Consider the following 16,823-nt stretch of genomic DNA (forward strand, 5'->3'; position numbering starts at 1 on the left):
ACTTAACATTTTGCTTTTTATACATTTAACTTTTACTCAAATGGGATATACCAGTAGTAAAATAGCCACAACAGGGAGAGTTTTCAGCGTAGCAAATCTGTAGTGGTATCTTTTTCCTTTTATTCAGAGTAATAAAAGGTACACAAACTATCTTAGAAACTGCACCAAAAGAGGTTCTGCAAATCTCTGTAGTTCACAGCCAGTTTAGCTTTTCCCTTTTGGTGTTTATGTACTTTTTGGCAGTTACTCAGCAATCTACAATGTTTAAGACAAGAAGGCACAATCGAGATACGGGCAGCACGTAGACTAACTCTAGTGTAGGAAGATTTGCCTCCCTGGTGAGGATATACCACTGGATGTATCAATGCCATAGTAACATCACATAAATAAAATAAAATAGATACCAAATAAGTAGCCACATTCATTAGGTGTGGTAGATTAGGTAAGAATAAAGACAACTCCTGCCATTTCCAGTAGCGAAAAGAGAAAGTAGAGGCAGAATGAATTCTTTCACTTCCCCTCTGACAAGGAGCTCATTTCTGTCCCCCAATCTGTTTCTGGACCTGTTGCTTGTCTGTGGTCTCCAAAATGAGAGGGGAATGGAGGAAGGATGGAGATTTCCAGAAGCAGGATAATTAAGGGGGTGGGAAAGAAGTGCCATGTTAATCTTCAGCCTCTCACGGCAGATGATAATCTCTCAGGGACAAACTGTAACTCCCAGCATAATCAGATTAGGTTATCAGGGGTTAATTAGTGAAGAGAGATCTGTCCCCATCCCCATCCTTGTCCTCTCCACAGTTCAATCACTAAGCCCTTCCCCAAATATTTAATGATATTGTAATTTTATACTTTAGGGTGGTGGTATTTTAGTGAAAACCCCAGATGATTTCAACTATCCTTAAACCTCTGTTTTTCTCTGCAGTAGGTGGAGTGAAGCAAGCTCTCGGTGGAGAGGGGCAAAGCAGAGCACTAAAGTTATTCTGTCTCTGAATTGCTCTCTAAAGGAAACCCTCTATTGACTGAAGAGGTAACCCAAGGAGACTAGTACCCTGAGGCTAAGATTAGTCTTTGCAAATATTCCTATTAGATCATCTACTCTGACTTCCTGTATTTCACAAGCCTTTGAATTTCACCCAACAGCCTCTCTATTGAGTTCAGTAACTTGTGTTTAGATAAAACATACCCAAAAAGACATTTATTCTTGAGTTGAAGACATTGATAGAGATAGTGTATCCACTGCTTCCTTTGTTGGTTTGTTCCATAGTTAATCATCTCCACTATTAAACTTTGTGTGTCTTATTTCTTGTTTTAATTTATCTGGCTTGAGCTCAGTACACAGCTGCTTGTTACGCTTTTTCCTTCTTAACGAAAGAACCCTTTAGTCTGTGGGATTTTCTCCTGAGGGAGCTATTATAATCAAGTCACTACTCTGTCTTCTTTTTGATAAGCTGAAAGGATTTTCCTTTCTGTAAAGCATTTTTCTTCTCCTCTCCTGTGCTCATTCTGGTCTTCTCTGCATTCTGCGGGTGTTTTGCCTTCCCTTCTGTCTGATAGCAATCTCACCTGTGCTGTGTGTGGAGATAACATCCTTCTGCCCTATCCGCTCTTTCGCTCCAGTGTCACACTCACAGTTCCCTTTGAACGATGCTTTCTCGGCGGACCCTAAAGTCCTTTCTGGAGTCACTGTTTTGCTGGTCCTCTGCTTTCTAAGTGTGACCCAGCTTGTTCCCAGTCGTTTAGCTTTTCATGTGGCTGCATTCAAATGGATTACATTTGAATTGGTCCACTGAACAGTTGGTTACTGAACAGTTCGAAATCCCTCTGTCTTGTCTTTCCATTGACCACTCTGCCAGCTGTTCTGTGATATAGCAACCACATCAGCAACAGGTTTTTCATTGGGTTCCAGGTTATCAAGGACAAAGTGGCAGCTTAGCTATTGAACCTTGCAGCACCCTGCTAAAATCAGGATGGGTGCCCTTGCTTCTGTGTGCTCTTGCATTATAAATATCGTGTATATATGTAAAATATATATATGTATTGCATTATATATCTATGTCCTGCCCTTATTTAAATCATCTCAATGATATCTTTGCTTTTAGAAACGGAATTTTGAAAAAATTAGCCATTTCTGTACCCTGTGAAAGGAGTTTTTACTGAGATTGTTTAGGCCACTAAAAAAAAAAAAAAACACCACCAACAAAGCCCAAAATACTCTCAGGCTTTCTAAAGTCAAAACTCCCTACAAAAGTCCAAAAGTATGTAATTAGATACAGATAGAGTGGTGACTTGATTATAAACCAAATTAATAATCCCATCAAAGAATGAAGTAAGTTTTATTTAACAAGACCTATTTTCTACAAAACCATGTTGACCATTGTTAATTACATTCATTCCTTTAATTTTGTATTAATTGAATCCCACATCAGCTTATTAGCTTTTCCATTAATTTTCCCTGGGTTTTTTGTGATGCTTACTGGCTTAAGTTACCTGGGTCGCCACAGTTGCCCTTTCAAAAGAATGGTACAATATTAGTGCTAATTCAAGATTTATTTTATTTCTCCAGATTTTTAAATATATAGCAATAGACTAAAGATCTTTTGCTTAAGTTTTCCTTCATCCCACTATTTTCCTTAACTGTATGTAATTAGATCTTTTGTATTTCCAAGTATGTGTATATTAACATATGATGTAATATCTTAATATTTTTATTTTCTATAATTTTGTATGTCTTACTTTTTGTCCGCTGTATATAAATATAGGAAGTAATCAGAGCACTTCCCTGACTGCAGACCAACAATCAGTAGCCAAGATGAAAATTCATTTGTTTTTTACTGGTGAAAATGAAAATTAAGACATTGCTAATTGTTGTGGGTATCTTCTGTGCTACGAGCTTACAACTATTGAAAATGAATCCTGTTGTTAGTGCTGACTGTATGGGGGTCACCAGATGGCACTGTTGCAAGTGTCTTGTTGATTCTTTTGTCTGGGGGAGACTCTATAAAAATAGGCCTTGAAAGATGTACTTAGTTGTTATTTGTTTATTTTTCCCTTACAGTAGCGTAGCCCAAATCTATCGCAAGCTAAATGTTTTCTCACCGGCATTGTAGTCCAAAGGTTTTGGCTATGAACAAGCTAAACATACGCTCAGACTACAAACCTCACAAGAACCAGGCGGCCTTAGTGGTGGCCAGGACTATGACGTTCTTCAATTGTCCAAAATGTTTTTGGAAAGTAAGAGTCATTCTTTGGAGGGTGAGAAGTTTAAGCAGCTCCCACGCAGCCTAGCAACATTTAAAGCATCCTGAACTACAAAAATACGAGGGAAAACATTCTGTTATTTACTGTTCTGAGTCAGACAGAAAGGTAGGGACATTTATAGTGTTTCATTATCTAAACTGAAAAGAAAAAGGGGAAATGATAAAGTTATTTTAATGTAATGCAGCTTCTGATGAAGTTCTGAAAAAGTTCACAAGCCAATTTCTAATCTGGCACAGAGGAGAGTAGCAGGATAACAGAGACAGTGACAGTAAAAGTATGTGGCTGTGTAATGAAGCTCATACAGCTCCCACCAATTTACTTATCAAACTACTCATTGTTGTAAATTAATATAAAGCATAAAATTTGCAGGAATATATGGAATTCCGTTGCAACTATACATGCTACTTTGATGATGTTCGCGTTGCATATTTCCTATAAAGTTATTTTCATGGGTTAGTAAAGCTGTGAATCTAGCTCCAGTTGTTTAGATCCTGTACACTTAAGCCTTATTTATTTATCTATTTGCTACTCAGTGCAAGAATTGTGCCTGGTTACGTACATGTGAAATATACCTGCTTAATCTTTATTTTGCAACATACATATTAGAAGTGTGGAGCTTAGTATTTGACATTTATTTAGCACCTGGTTAAACACCATTAAACTACTTGACACCAAATGTGCGATAATATTTTCTCAATTAAAATGCCTGTTGGCATTCAATAGAATAAGGATAATCAGTTTCATGGGGAATGTCCCCATAAAACACCTGTCCAGGTGTAACCTATCCCAGCGAAGCAAAAAGAAATTATATCCATATTTATCAAAATGCATAAGCTTTGCATTTTATATGTTATATTCCTGTAATGGTTTAAATTAGACTCACACCATGTCCAGCACAATTCCCTGAGGAAATATTAGGTACGTTGGCACTCGGCAAATCCTTGTTCATACAAAATAAAGCACAGGAATGTTAGTATATACATTTAACATAAGCCTCGGGTTTCAAAGTCATGTCCAGAATGGTTGCCTTGTAAGCAGCGTAGGGTACCGTTTCTCCCACTAGAGGATGGAGGCCTAACCAATGCTGCCAGACTTGTACAAGTGTTCCCTAGAGTGCAAATGTTTAAGATGGAATGTTAAGCAAATATTTTAATTGTTTCTGTAAGCTTATTCATAGCCACTTCAAATCCAAGTTCACTGGCCTGCTGCGCTCTCAGTGTGGCTTCCCATGTTTGAGTAGCCAGCCACGTTATACGCCAGTGACTTTTGCTGCATCTCCTTTTGTAGAGGGTAATCTTTATGCAAAGAGGCAAGGACACAGTGTCGAACCATATATGAAAAAGAAAAAAATCCCTTATTATTCAAGTCAGGAGCAAAGGTAGAGGGAATAACTCCTTTTGGGGGCCACAACAGCTACCTAGGCATTCAGAAGCATTTCAGGAGCTAACATCTCTAGTAGGAGTCACTCACTCTCTTACTAGGCACCGGCTAGCTCTCCTGGATGTATCTCAAATTGCCATTTTAAATGTATTGATGAAGAAGGGCCTTCAGCTAAAGGTACAAAGGTGTTCCAGGTACTATGGAGATAAAAGCCACATACAAGTACTTCAACAGATTCCTTGTGTTCTTTGCCTGTAGCTGCATTTTTCCCCGTATCCCTTGCCGGAGTTAACCATGGTTGTCTTACTCTTTGTGTTCTTTAGTGTTCATTTACATGCCATCCGCTCTACACTTTTTACTCATTTATGTGCTTGCTGTTGCTGGGTTGAGGATAATATTTTCTCAGGCCACAGCTGAAATGCTAATCCATATAGTACTTCTGTCACCTCCAAGGTGGATTATTGTAATTCCTTTCTGGTGTCTACCTGATTGTAAAACTTCACAAGTTCTGTTTTACATAAAATGCTGTGGCTGACATGCTTATTCATCTTAAACCAGATTAGCATATCACTCTGGTCTTTTGATCCATGCTATGGCTGCCAGTTAGAGTAGTGCTTCCTTCCGATACGACCGGGCATGCGTTGATGCATGATGATGGAGTCCGACCACAAGTATTAACACAAGCATATAGTTTAGACAGTAACATAGTGCCTTGCTCCTTTTGCACACTTTTAAATGGCCTTTTTCTTCTCTTTATTTTGATGTGCTAACACTTCTAATAGCCGTGTTTAAGAATAATTAATACATTCCTAGATATAAGGAATGGGAACAGACTCCTCAGGCATTCTAGTTGAAGTGATGTGGCCTCCAGCTGCAGAAAGTCATGCTGTGAAGTGCTCTTCTAAATGAGGCTTTTACTAGTCAGACAGGACTCTGCTGTTTTGATAGTAGTTTGAAGTACTTTCATGAATTAGCACATAGAAAATATGGGACTATTTAAGCCCGTGTCTGCATGACTTTGTATGGCATAGCACAGTAAGGAATGGGATTCAGAAGCGGCTTTCCCCAGACTCTATCCAGGGTTTGGAAGTCCGTAGCATTAGAGGGAGTGAAGCCCAAATGTCATTTTCTCTGAAACAGAAATATTTCCACAGTGAGTAGTACCATTGCAACACAACATGGTTTCTATTTTATACCTACAGAAAATATTAAATATGCTGTTGAGAATATAATTAACAAACTACTATTATTTGATGTGAAACTGTTTAAGAAAGATGGATGATAAGGGATGAATGGTTCAAAGAGTGTTAGTGGATTCTTTCATACCTATATAGCTCATTAAAGTGTTCATCTTGTTCCTGCTTTGGATTACAATCCTGTCTTGAATATATTTATTTTTTCCCTTATGAGCTACAGAAGAATTCCCGTGCATTTGAATAGTTTGTGATGGAGCCCCGTTCCCCTCATGCTAGAACCTGACTTTGCAGATATTTAGCTTGGAGATTCACCCTGACCAACTTCACATTTGCCATAATGAGGTCTACTACTGAGCTAGCTGCCTTAGGCATGTTTATTTGTTGGTGGAGAGATGCATTTTTGGGGCACAGTCTGACTTGTTTTAGACTACTGTTATGGATAAATCAAATTATATTAATATGCTAATTATGTAGATTAAATTAGACACAGTCTTTTATTACTGATCAGATGAATTCCATTCTCAGAGGCATAACTACCATTATTCAGGTAGTATTTTTGCTGAGTGCAGTGGGGCTGGTCGTACGTATAAATGTTCACAGGCTGAGGACCTTATACTACAAATGTCTGAAAGCTGTCTGATTTGGAAAGTGTCAGTAAATCACACAGCAACTGAAAGACACCAAAGGAAATTCTCAATTATTATAACAATCTGATGGCTATTCAATGCTTTCACCCTACTTACTAGTGAATTACACCTGTATTAGGCGAGCAAAAGAATAAAGCCCCAAAGCACAGTGCACGTGCACATATGCTTATACACGATAAAAATACTTGTTACCTGTGTACATAGTACCATGCAGTTCTTTATTCTAGTCTATAGATAGAAAAAAACTGCAACACAGAGGGATGTAGTAACTTGGTATACAACATGGGTCACATTCTCCTTGTCTTACATGAATATGCGCATGAATAATGAGACCCATTTTTTGGCCTTCTCTAGTAGCAAAACTAAAATTAAAGAGAAGAGCTTCTTGAATTCCTTCCATTATAATGCTGTTCATCTCAGCAGACTTTAGAAACGTGCATGATACTAAAGCCAGTATTTTTATACTTATTTTACATATAATTATTTGAAAAATTAAACTGAAGTATAGCTTGGAAAATAGTAAAACTGACCTCTTACTTAGTAAAATGGTTACATTATTTTGGTTAGATTGCCCATGCTTCATAAGTAGTTAATATTTAATATGTACTTTTTGCAAAGAAAATTAAACAATTACGTTTTCTAAGCAAGTACAACATTTCATGTTACTCAGCTATTAAGTTTTCTCATATACGGTGCTATTTAATTATGAAAACAGAGAAAGATCAAAAAAAATAAGAATTAGACATTTAGTAAACCACAGATTGAGATTCCTGAAATGCTTAACATAAACAGGTATCTCTGGTAAATTATTGTGTGTTTTTTCTTGAGTAAGCACATACACATATATATGTTTAAATATGCACCAGATAATTAGTTGTCTCTGTACTATTGCATAAAGACTGTAGTGCACTGAAACATCTAATAATTAACCTGTTTGCCATAAATATTAAATCTTGATTTATTCATAGATCTGCAATGAAATACAAACATGTATGCACACATATGTACCATCAATTATAAAAACTGATATACACAGTGGAATATTCTGATGGGTTGGTCCTCTGTTTATTCTCAGAATTCTTTCCCTCAGGCTCCATTTCTGCTACTGTACCATCTCAAGTAGGTTTGAATTTGAAAGCGTCCTCTGGTTTTGAATGTTAATGGATGTCATTGCACTATGGCTCTACAAGAAGGAAGACTATTACTATCAAATGAAAACACTACAAGTTTTGAAGAAGACAGTTTTTAAGTCACAGCCCTGATAAAAATAAAGATTCTTTCATTTTTGCACATGAAAACAAATTAATCTTGCTCTATAAATAAAGGAAATTTATTTATTTATGCAGAAAGCATACTAAGTTTGTTTAAATGTGCACAGTAAAGTAATGGGAAGAAATTATTATTGATAAGAAATGATAATTGATATTATGTTAACACCCTGAACAAGGTCAAGACCTATTCTGGGTTCTGCATAGAGTGAAAGAAAATCATTCTGGTGTTTCTTAAAATTTGACTTATGCTAGTAATGAATAAAAAAAATGAATACCTAGCCAATAATCCATCCTCAGTGAAGATTCAGCTAAACCTTGTAACAGAAATTGCTTTTTGGTTCAGCCTATTTATTTTAAATCTAAGACTCTCTTATTTAGGATTTTAGAAGAAAGCCATTTTTTATGGAGATTGCAGTGTAATGAATGAAATGGTAGCAGTATTTGTTTACACAAGATTTGGTAGAAAGGAAGATATCTGTGTTCATACCAAAAATAATAGCAAGTTGTATGCTGTACTGTAAATCATGCCATAGACATTTAAAGCTCTCATGTAGCCAAATGAAATTTGCCTTAAGTAGTTACTTTCAGAAACTAGTCACTCTGGGAAGATAGCACTTAGGTCATTAATTTGTTTTGTTTTTTTTTTTTAATCTTCTTTTCTTTCAACCAGTCTTTCCATGTTAACACTTTTTTTTTTTTTTTAAATTATATTAAAAGGTAATATAAGTTATTAACCACCTTGCATTCAAGGGATTGGGATCTTGATATTTTAGCCCTTACTTTTATGAACACTTTTAATTCCCACAAACAGACCTACTGGTGTCTACGAAATTATGAATGTTGCTATTGCTTATTTTATAAAAGATGTAAGAATTGGGCCTTTGGACCTGGTAAATACGAAAACTAAGCTGTGAGGGAAATTGGGATAAATCAGATTTTCTGGAAGTTTTTCAAAAGTATAGCAGGGAAAAATTAGTAAGATTCAGTGTGGTGCTCACTAAGATGAAAGAAGTAACAATGATATAAGAACTTTGTATGCACCTTGGCATTCACATGTAGTGAATTAATGCTAGAATGCATAAAATTTTTTGTTCTGATTACTTGCTAGCAAAAGCCCGGGCAGCCAATGGTTCAGTTATTCAATATATTAAATAAGAAGTTACGTAAGTATGGTTTTCCAGCTCTCTCTCTCCTTGATCTTTGAAGTGTGTCACTCTTTCATTTTGCCATTCAACAGCCTGACATGCAAAAGCTTTGTTCAGACAGTTTAATTTAATCACTGCCACTGGTTCAACAAGATGATAAAATCCCCTGTGCTGTACAACATCCAACATCCAGCTCGCTGTTATCTGATACTGTTTGAAGCTCCTCTCATGAATGTATGCTGATAACACAAGAACTCCAAACATGTCATAAACAATATATTAATACCCTTGATTGAATTCCATTAGAATAAGAACGAGATGAAGTTTAGGCCGGCCAAGCAGGCCAATGTAATAAAATGTAATTTGGACTAATCTTTACGAAGAATGCCTCGTGTTTGAAGCTGACAGTCTCCCATCACAAGCAGAAGTAATTGCTTGTTGAATACACTGGGAACTCCTTTGAATTCTGGCCTTTGTACTTTGTGCACCTTCCAGGTGTCTCCTGCAGCAGACAATCTACCCTTTTGTTTCAGCGGAGAGATGGCAGGACGGCAAATAATAAAATAGGCAGTGTTTGTTTTAATGAACGGTGGAGGGCCGGATGGAATTTCTAGGAGCTTAAGACTAGAAGCGGGGGCTGTTTAAGGCAAAAAGCAAAGCGAAGGACTTAATAGGTAATGTTAATTCAAGCAATCTGTTTCCTTAAATTGAATCAGGAAGAGGGTAGGAAGGTATTTCAGCTAATGCATACCTACAGATATCAGAAAGCATGTAGGTTAATCTGTCTCTGGGACAGATCTTTTCACAACGGAGGAGCAACACCAAAAACTTGTTTAGCCAGAGAATTTAACTGGTTTAAACTGGAATTTTGAGGGTATGTAATTTGTTGAATTGATATGGTTTACATATAAAACATTTCCCTTTGCTTTTACTAACGAAAAATATTTTCTTGGGTTTTTTCACAAGCAGTAAGCTAAAAAATGGCAGAACTATGAATTTGTTACAAATTTTTTACGAATTTGTTATTAATTTGTTTATTGTAGCAATTGGTACAATAAATAAATGTTTTATTAAAAAACTGCCAGGCATTGAAAATATTCTTCCTGCCCTAGAAAATCTATGAAGGCAGGGATTTTTTACCTGTTTAGAAGAGGAAGGAGCTTTGCTTCGCTTTGCCTGTTTTCTGTTTAGTACTGCTTGGTCACTTCTAAATCTCGGGAACTGTGGGATAAGGACAACCCAAATACAGGAACGTAGGAAACTGGGTGTCTGGACAGTAGTCAGTGCAAAAGGGTAGCAAGTTTATCCATAGACTGGGCCTGTCAACATTTCTACTGAACTTGTGGTGCTTTACAATCAGATCCAGTAACTGCTTTTTTAGTCCTTTTTCCTCTAAAAAAAATCAGAATGATGTTGTCATGGTTATTTATGTAGACTGTTGGTCCACTGCCCAAGAAACATTTAAATCCAGATGAGGAAGAATATGTTTCCACTGCAGGAAGCTGAACTTTTCAGTTTCAGTGTGGACTTCTCCCTATTAGAAACGAGACTGCTGCCATAGGAGCTCTACCTTGTAGCCTAAATACAGAATTTTGGTTCTGCTGCTTGCAGACCTATTCTTTCCTGTGCATGCAGTGCATGCTGTTCCAGATCAACCTCTGCTCTGAAAAGATAGGTCGGTACCATTTCCCCATTCAGACTTTATTTTTTCTGCCGTTTACTGACCTCTTAGCTCCCACCAAAATATCAACCGAGACTACTGAGGTTGATCTCGTGAAAATACTTGACCTAACCAACAAAATTCAAAAGCGTCTCAACACCTCAAAATCCCACTTCCCCTTAGCAGTTTGTACAGGTTGAGTAAATTAACTTATTTTTCTCTCTCCCTCTCCCACAACTGAGGAGATGCAATATTGTCTTTGGCAGAAGCATAGTTTCAAGGTTGTTCTGTTCGTCTCAGTAAATGCATGTAGTTCTTAGCACTATCATGACAGCACTTTCACCATTTCCTATTCCCTTTCCAAGAGGTTGCAAAATACAGCTACTTGAGAAAGGGGATTAATTAAACTGCGATCTTAATTTGGAGCAATTTAAAATAAATACAGCTGGCGTCCCACACAGATAAACTCTGATTATGACAGAATTGTTTTCTGCAATATCTCAGCTTCTTGCAGGCTAGAATCTGCAAACACATATGCTTCACTTAAAATCTGTGAAATCTGCTGCGCCTCGCTGAGTTCAGTGGAGCTACTTGTACGTTTGGAGGAAGCAAATGCTTGGGGAAGCAAGTGTTAAGTGTTTGCTGGATTAAGACCTTCAACGCTGCGTTTTGGGTGTTTGTGGTATGCACAACATACATCAACAGCCATTAAAATATGTTTCAGGACAGAATTCTAGAGATTGATTGTTTCTTCAAAAATGACTCCAAAAATCAATCAGAACTGTTTTAGAAATATGCCTACTATGCACCAAGATCTAGTTTTCTTTTTCTTTAACAAAATTTATCAATCCATTAAAGAGGAGACAAGTAAACAAAAAATGAATTGTCATTTGTGTTATTTTATTAGTGTCACATGAGATTACAGCATATTATTGACTTTAAGAATATTTTACCCAAGGAGACTTGTTTTAACATGCACAAATCAGGATCAATACTGGATATGTGTTAATTTTCATAAAAAGCTACAAGGCAATTTATTTTTTTTTACAAATCCCATGATTATAGTTATAGTTCTCTAAAAAAATTATCATTGTGACCAAATGAGGACCTAGCTAAGATTTAATTATTAAAAAATGGATTATTATTTGCATTGTTGCTTACTTTCCCAGGTGTATTGTTTACTGATCAAATGTAATTCATGTGCTCACCCGGTTATAGAGTGAAGTTAGATCGCCTACGCGATTTTTGCTGACTTTGCTGCCTTAGCTGGCTTTATCAGTTCCTTTTTTCCCCCCTTTTTTCATTAGAGATCACATATAGTTTAAGAGCTGTAATCTGAAACCTTACAGCTCTAGTGGATACTTAAAAGACTCATTGATACACTTTGAAACCTAGTCAATTGAACAGCATTAGCAGCAGCAGCAGCTAGCCATTAGGCTATTAGGATCATTTGCCGAGGCACTAAAATTAAATATAGGGACTCTAGCAATTCCCCAATTATATTGTGTTAGTATAATGGCAGTGAAAAGGATATTATTTTAGTCAGCTCAGTGCCACTATTGCAAGAATCAAGATGCTTTCCATTTTCTGGATGTAGATATGTATTGGCCAGGAGACTTTGACATTAATTTAATTCCCTCTGCAGGCAGAATAGATCAACACCATGGACAAGATTCAAATCCTGCTAGTCAACGGCAGCTTTTCACAGGCCTCATATTTAATAATATTTTTATAGGCTTTTTTTCAGTATTTAAAACGATACGTGTAGGTTAAAATACCATCTAGGAAAAGATTAATATTGAGGAGGAATAGTAAGTGGTGCAGTGTCAAGGCAAGGAAATTCTTTGCCTCTGCTAGCTGGCTCCCACAGCTGTGACCCTTTTGGTTCAGCCTCCCAGATGAAGCTTGTGTCTTCACAGGTCCCTGGAGAGAAGGATTCCAGGGAAAAGAGGGAATCTGATCCAGAATAATAAAAAAGAAAGGTAAGGGAAGTTCTGGTGTAGGGCGAAGAGTTTAATCTGGTTTGAATTGTGTGCAATCCTCTACGGCAGTAAGAGAGAAGGAAACTATTAGAAGTTCAGTCATTATGGGTTACTTTTATTTCCCAATATACACCGAAGCCAAGTTGTACTAAAATTGAGTGGTGCTAATAGCAATATAAGAATGACTGTATCGTGCTGAAGCAGAAATCCCATCAGCCCAGTTCCAACACAGCCAACAGCAGGTGCCTAGAGAAGTACATGCGGTGATACATGCCCAGCACACCTTTCACTGATTTACAGCTCAGGGACTTTTGGATATAATGGTCATGTTTTCACACTTGCTAGACTTTGATTTTTTTCTTCATTGGTTTGTCCATTTGCCTTTCAGACCCATGTAACTATTAAGCATCCACAAAATTCTTGTGGTTGTGTTCTGCAGTTTAACTACAAATTATGAGAAAAAAAATTGTCCTTTGACAATGTGATCTGATAATATCATGTAAGACTCTTTCTGTCTTTAATTAAGAAATACGATGTAGGGCTGCTTTATTTCTCCATGCCACTCAGGATTTACAGATCCTGTTGCATATCTTTTCACTGCTGGAGGATCCTAGTTTATTCAGCTGTTCTTTGCATGGGAACTGTTCTATGCCTTCTTATCTTTGTTATTCTTCTCTTTCTTTGGTGCTACTATATCCTTTTTGACACTGGGGTGCAGAACTACGTGTACTATTTGGGATATACATCTATCAGTGTCTTAGCAATGGTTCAATTTTGTTCTTTCCATGCTACTGCTCATGAGTCCAGAAGCTTATCCATTTCTTTATCCATCCCATCCATCCTTTTTCCAGCTGTGCTAGTTAGACTATTACAAAACCAGATCCTGAACACAACAGTGCTATTAGTAATGTCTAACATATATTTATCTGAGCATGAGATCACACTTTCATATCTGTAATATTGGATTTAGATACTTACTGCTATACTAACAGATATTTTTTTCACCAGCTGTTCCTGAACTGAGATAGTGCTAGTTTAGACTTTGTTTCAGTGAAAAATTAAATCATCATAGAAGAGCTGGTCTTGAATCAAGCAATCATAATTTGATTCAAATTGAATTCAATGGAAGGAAAAGCTGAATTATATCTATAGCTGGGTATCTTTTTTTTTTTTTAAAAAAGGCAATCTTGGATAATCTCAAGTAAGATAATGACGTCAACTATGTGCTGATTCAGGCAGTCAATTCTAAAGGAGACTTGGAATTTCCTTTAGTTAAAAATACAGAAATTGACTGGAGTTTGAGCACAAAAGAACATGGGGAGACGTGTAGGAAAATATGCCAATCTGACAGGAAAGATTAGATATCTTGGAAAGAATTTTAGGGACAAGCAAAAACTGCAAGTGATAGGTAAATTTTCAAAGAAAGAAGCACAGAACAGAAGTGAATTCTGAAAGCATGGGAGCCATATTCCCAGTAGCAAATACCTTCATGTGGGATAGCAGAAAGCCGGACCTAACAACTCCTGTCACTCCTTCTAGTTCTGTTTTCCTTACTGCTGCTGTCATTCCTGCTTTACTCTGATGCTGGTTCTCTCCCGTACTGCTTTACATCTCTGGGGCACTCTCTCTGTGGTGTTTATTTTCAACACTCATCCAGGTTAGGCACCTTTACTGAATTTTGGCAAAGAGTTAACTTTCTTCTTTCAATCCAAAATAATTCCTTTGCTCTCTTGTAGTTCTGTGTCTTTTCATTCTTCCTCCTATCCTTTGTCACTACTGGAATTCAAAGAAGAAAATGTCCTCGTCTTTTGTCCCACTTTGGTCTCTCTCTTGTAGCCCTGTTGGTTACAATCACTTTCTATATTATTACTGTAGTGAACAACTATTTTGATTCTGGTGTTTTGAATTTTTGGATAAAAAAATCCCTTGCCTCTTTTGTAAAATGCATTTGCCCAGAACGTGATGCTCTCTAAATGCTACTTTAATTTCTAACCTTCCCTTCCTCAAAACACTTGAGAAAATACAATTTTCTCACCTGAGCAGTCATTTCTCAAAAAAGCATTAAAAAAAAAAAAAAAAAGAAAAAAGAAAAAGGCAGGTTTCAGTAGGGTTTTTTTCTGGCTGCATGAATGGTTTATAGAAAGAAGCTTCAAAAGACTGTGTTGAAGTGGTGAAGTCCTGAAGAAAGAACAAGGAGAAAGGGGAGGCCTGCAATAGTGAGGTGACCTGCTGTAAGAAGGTACCTCCCTTCCCGGAATACCTGCACTTGAAGCTGGGCACAGGCTGAGTAGCTGAAAGTGATGATGTGCCAGAGTTATACCAGGGACTAAGCCCAGTCTGATGCTTTTTAAAGGGAATTTATATTCAAGCAACAACAACAAAAATCCAGATTTTGACCTTGGTTCTTCTAGCACAGTTTTGTCACTTTTCGTGGCACTTTTTGAAAAAGGATTCTTCTAATTACTAAAATAACAGGTTGCTTTTCCAGACATTTGAGAGCAAAGCATTTCTTTTACTTTTTGTATTTACATTACATTGCAGCTTGACACTACTTGATATTTTGATCCGTCCCAAGGCTGTGAATGGAAATGGTGGGTGGGAAAGCTATGAGGCAAGTTGAAATGCCGTTCTGCTGCGGTGTGGATAAGCAGTATGCTTTCTCCTGTTTGAAAATTTACAACACCTCTGAGTTTTCATGAAGTATGTAATCAACCTGTGGAGCAAGGAAGCAATAGAAACGTCTGGATCAATGTTTCTGAGTTTAGTGAGGGGTTTTGGAAAAAGAACATGGAGCTTTTCTGTCAGGAGAGAAATATTGCTCCTGTAGCAGACAGCTTTTCGTGACATTTTACAGCTTTATTTTTCTTTTCTTCTCCTCCACACTGTAAAAATAGTATTTCTTCCTACAAACACAACTCAAGCACGTTCTCTAGACGAAAGCTAAATTAAAAACCTTAAAAACTAAAATGAAAATAAAGTTTAGTTGCTAATGTTGATATACAATGTACAAATTGTTTCTGTCCGCCCTTAATGAGCTTGCCAAATCTTCAAGAACAACCAATGCAATCCGTGGAATTACGAAATTAGTTTGGAATAGATCAATGTACTGTGGTAACAGCAGTGGATTTTTCTTCATCAGCAGCTGAATCACATTGCCCATAGCGTTTGCTGGACACAGTGCTCATGAACCAGATTGCTGTTTCACAATCATGCACTATTAACTTTTGCTGTAAATGTGTTTTTGCCACTTGGTAATTGGATTTAAAAAAAAAAAGCCGGCAAACCTTTATCGAGGTTTTTGAACCCTGTAGAGAATAGCGAGATTCCCTTCCACTAACTTGTAGTATGGCATACACTGAAATTGTTTAAGTGTGCGTAGCTACAGCTATAATAACTTTGTAATGAGGTATAAGGCAAGCATAAGAATCTACAATGGATATTTTGATTCCATCATGCCCCAAAGTAAACGGGTACTGAGTCCCAGCCAATCATGCCATCTACTGATAATATCACAACTGCATCAACTGCGAGCCAAAGGCACACTACATGGCAAAAGAACAGCAGGATGTTGGGAATTTCTTCAATTGGATGTGTATATGTTTTGTTCTATTGTGAGATAGTTAGCATGATATATATATATATTTGATAGGAACCAATAAAGTTATTGTAAAAATCTGTTTGCTAGTTGATTTTTGCAGAAGACATTGAAAGAGATTTTGCTGTACAATCATGGATAGCAGAAGTAGGCACACACAGAGAAAGGCATCTTAGATAAAGAAAGAAACATTTCTGTGAAATATTTGTGACATTTTCCTACTCCTGCTTTTTTACTAGGTTTCTAATATGTAGGAAAGGCAATACAGAGTACTGGCTGCAGTATTAGGTTAAAATGTTAGAAGTACCTGTATTTTAACCCAGGTTTCCTACTAAGTAACAGCAATTGAGGTTGACTTCTCTGAAAAACATATGAAAAAATGAAAAATTTTTTTGGTATTATTTTTGTGTTTTCTCAGTCTTAGAAACCAAACAACAGGATTCTGAATGTAATCTTATAAAAGGTATTGTGTAACAGTGCTTTATCTGAATCAAAGACTCTCTTTTTTATTCTTTTATGAAAATAGCCCAATACATAGCCTATATGAACCTGGACCATGAATGGAATTCCTATGTATTGTAGTAAGAGAAACCATAACAATTTAGTGATGGCCTGTTTCCCAGATATGCAGCATTATTTAATAAAGTGCACCAGTGAAAAGGTGTCTCTGTCCTTAAAAATTCAATCTT

The sequence above is a fragment of the Numenius arquata genome, chromosome 1 (genome assembly GCF_964106895.1).
Source record: "Numenius arquata chromosome 1, bNumArq3.hap1.1, whole genome shotgun sequence".
Lineage (NCBI taxonomy): Eukaryota > Metazoa > Chordata > Aves > Charadriiformes > Scolopacidae > Numenius > Numenius arquata.